Source organism: Phalaenopsis equestris, unplaced genomic scaffold (genome assembly GCF_001263595.1).
Source record: "Phalaenopsis equestris unplaced genomic scaffold, ASM126359v1 Scaffold001116, whole genome shotgun sequence".
NCBI lineage: Eukaryota > Viridiplantae > Streptophyta > Magnoliopsida > Asparagales > Orchidaceae > Phalaenopsis > Phalaenopsis equestris.
The window spans coordinates 1,147,797-1,151,946 of NW_018165555.1; positions in this window are offsets into that span (position 1 = coordinate 1,147,797).

Genomic DNA, 4,150 nt, shown 5'->3' on the forward strand with positions numbered 1-4,150 from the left:
GTTGAGCTAAAGAAGGGGCTGAAGAGAATTTTGATGGTCTACTTTGCAATAATTGTTATATTTATGGTTTTATTTGTAATTATAGGTAATTTTGACTTTAAGCTTTTTTTATTTTTATGCCCTTGTCCTCTTCTATAAAAAGGATTTAGGGTTTATGAGAGGTATATAGAGAGAAGTGTGAGGGTAACCCTAAATTTTTTTTTCTTTTTCCTATCTGACGCAGTGAAACCTGACTCCTCATAGACGAATGTGAATCAACTTAACGTGGAACAATATAAATTTTTTGTGTTTGATTGTTGTTGCGTGAATTTCACCATTTTTGTATTATTTTCACATAATAATTTATATTAGAGCTTCAGGTCCGTGATCAAAGCGTGATTCAGCTTTGACAAACAGAAAATCCAAGTTGGTTGTCTGCGTCTGTTGCAGCGGGTGGTATAATGTGCTTTGTCGGCATATTCAGATGTTCTGTAGCGGTTCCGGCAAATCCGGCGGCAGTCTGGCGGGGTCTGGCGTCAGGCGGCAACTCCAGCTTGGTCCAGCACAGGAAGGCGGAGAGGGAGCTGTCCGAAGGTTTGGAAAAGGAGAGAGAGCAGCACGACGGAAGGTTCCTGCGGCGGTTTCAGCGCAGTCAGGCTTCTGGCGGCGGCGGCGGCAACGACAGGCGTGATCAGAGGATTGCGAGGAACAGCCAGCGTGACGTAAAAAGGTTTTCTTTTTAGAAAGAAAAAAAGGAAAAAGTTTTTCTTTTAAGAAAATAAAAGTGCAAGTCCCTGGACAGAGAGATTTCTGGGAAGAAAGTAACAGTGAGGAATAGTGGAAAGAAAAAAAAAGAGAAATTCTTTTTTAAATGATTTTCAGTTTTGGGAATAGAAATATTAAAAAAAAAAAAGATAAAAATTTCTCGGAAAAAAAATGGATAAGGAAAAAGGAAAAAAAAAATTCAGGAGAGAAAAACAAAATATTTTTATTTTCTAAAATTTATTTCTTTTTCAAGTTGATTTTTTTTATATTTTTTTTCTTTCTTTCACATATTTTGTTAGAGATTTTTTTTTTTAAAAAAAAAAAAAGAGATTTCGACCTTAGAAAAAAAATGATAACAAGATTTTTAGTTCTTTAATGTTTATTATGACAGTGAAAACGTTTATTCATCAGGTGATCACGTATTTCGTTAAAATTAATGTAACGAAATTTGATAACAAAGATAACATTGACAAGCGTTGTGAAGTGATAAATGTGTTGTGTTCTCTGAATCTGGAGGGAGTCATGAATGGTGAGGAATGCCCAAAAGAGTAGTCAGAAAGAGAATTGTTTTTTTTATGAATCAAATTGCTTGTGGCTTAATCTGAAATTACTTAACCATGGAGATCAAATTTGTGGCGATAATGGAGACCTTTTCAAAGAAATTATGGTGGATGTTGGAGAACAAATATCTCATGAAGAGCGTAAAGAGTCGTCTCCATATGAAGCATCAACTCTACAGATTTTAGATGAGACGGGGGGTTGCTATTGATGAACATTGAATGACTTCACAAAATTGTTAGCAGATCTATCAAATTTGGATTAAGAGGTTGGAGATGAAGACAATTTGTTTCTTATGTTAAATTCGCTCCCGGATGAGTAAAAAAACTTCACGATGTCACTCATTCATGAAAATAAGATATTAATTATGACGAATTGACTACAACACAGTTGAACAATGAGTTTCGTTGAAGGGACAAGGAGACCGCAAATATGGAGTCAGTTGAGACACTTACACTCTAACGTGACATATTTGAGAAGATGAAGAATTGGAAAAGAAAAGTGGCAGCGGTGACATTTCTCAAAAGAGGGACAAGTCTCGTGGGCACAATCTTGAGAAAAATTAGTGTGTATTCTGTTTAGTGATTAGTCATTGAAAGAAAGATTGTTCTAAGATTAAGAAAAAGGGAAATGAAGTTGCAATTGAGGCTAAAGTTAATGTCATTTGTGAAAAAATGTGAAGAGACGGGTTTAGATGTATTGTTATTTGCAGTTTCTCACAATTTATTTACAGATGATTCATGTTGGATTTTGGACACGGTTGCAACCTATGACATTTGTCCTCATTGAGGATGGTTTTGAACATACAAGGAGCTGGATAGGGATGCAATGACTATGGGCAATGATCAAGTTTGTCGTACTATTGGTGTGGGGAGTATCTTTATCAGAATGCATGATAGTACTGTGAGGGAGTTGACCAATGTTAAACGTGTTTCGGATATCAGGAAGAATTTGTTGTTAGTATGGGCTTTAGAGTCCAAGGGCTATAAGCTAGTTATTGAGGCATAAGTTATGAGGATATGCGTGGAGCAATAATTTTTATGAAGGGAGTTCGTCGTCATAATCTTCATGACAGTATAGTGACTGGAACGACTATTGTTGCTGCTGATTCTTTTGATGCCGCTATATTGTGTCATATGCGGCCAACTCATGCTGGATGGATAGACTTCACTGCAAGCTTTGGTGAAGAAATGATTGATCATAGGAGCGAACAACTGTTAGCTTAATTTTTGTGAACATTGTGTATTTGACAAGAAGACACCGATATCTTTAGAGACAGTCATCCACAGTACAAAAGATATTTTAGAGTAAGTTTAGGGCCCGACAAAGACAACATCATTTAGTGGCGGAGATACTATCTCTTTTATTGATGATTATTTCAGGTATGTGTGTGTATACCAAGAAGCGCAAAAACTAAGTGCTGAAGATTTTCATAACTTGGAAGAAGTGGATTGAGACTCAGATCGGTTAAAAAGATATAGTGTATCAAATCAGATAATTAAGGAGAATACATTTCAGATGCTTTCTGACACGCTCTAAGTGAGGCGAAACGCAGGAGGCTCACAGAAGTATACGTGGTATATCAGAAGTATATAGAATGGAGTTCCGTGTATTGATTCCACAGGGAACTGGATGATTCCAATGCAAAAAAGTTCTAATATACTATTGTTGATTCTTGTTGACCTCATCTTTGGTCACATAGGACTTGCACGAACATCACCCATTGGTCTGGTATAGCCACATTAGCCAATAATCTACACACGCTCTTTTTTGGCCTCACATGATCACATTAAGCTTGGGCGTGACCATGCCCAAAAATATCTTGACGTGGTCACACCTACTCTAGCCGTGACCATGCCCAAAAGTTTCTCGGAGTGGTCACACCAGTTCTAGGCATGACCACACCTAGGTATATATGGAGTGACCACTCCACGTGATCACTGTCAGTGTCACACTACCTATCTGTGGCCTTTGTCCACAGATCCAAGCACAAACAATTGCGCCATTTCACTAAAGGCGATCCACAGCTCTTTTGATTCATCATGGTCGTCAGAGAGAGCTCTGCCACAACCTTCTCAGCTTATAAATAGATGGTCTTCGACACTCTCCGAGAGGTACACACATACATTCCACTCTTTACATTCTCCATTGCACCGAGGAAGAAGTCCACCGACAAGCCACCTCCTCTTTGGTAAGCTTCTTCTATTATTCTCTTTTAATTTAGGCATTTATTTTCTTAACTCAAATCTAGATTAAGTTAACCCATCCAATAGCCTTTTACTAGGCTTGGGTTTGGGTTTAACTCATGTCGAGTCGGACCCGACCTAATCCTAACCCAACTTAGGCTCAACCTAAACCTTATTCTAAACCCTAACCTAAACCCTAATCCAAATCCTAACTCAAACCTTAATCCAAACCCTAACCTAAACCCTAACTTGAACTCGAACCTAAACCATAACATGAACCCACCATAACCCTAACCAACATAAGATCCAAACCAGGTTCGACCTTACCCAACCTGAATCTGACATGACCAAACCTAGATCTGGCCTAACCCAACTTAAGTCAACCTAACCAAATCCAGCTCTGACCTAACCCAACTTAAGCCAACCTAAGTCAACCCAAGTCAACTTAAGTCAACCCAGAGCAACCCAAGTCGGCTCAAGTTAACCTAAGTCAACCCAAGCCAACCTAGTTCAAACCGGACCTCCAACCAGCTGACCAAAATTACATTTGAGCTCAATTATGAGCACATACGAGCTATAAAACTAGTTTACCTCAGCCTGATCCCCACCCATGTCTAATATAAGGCTATATATATATATATATATATATATATATATATATA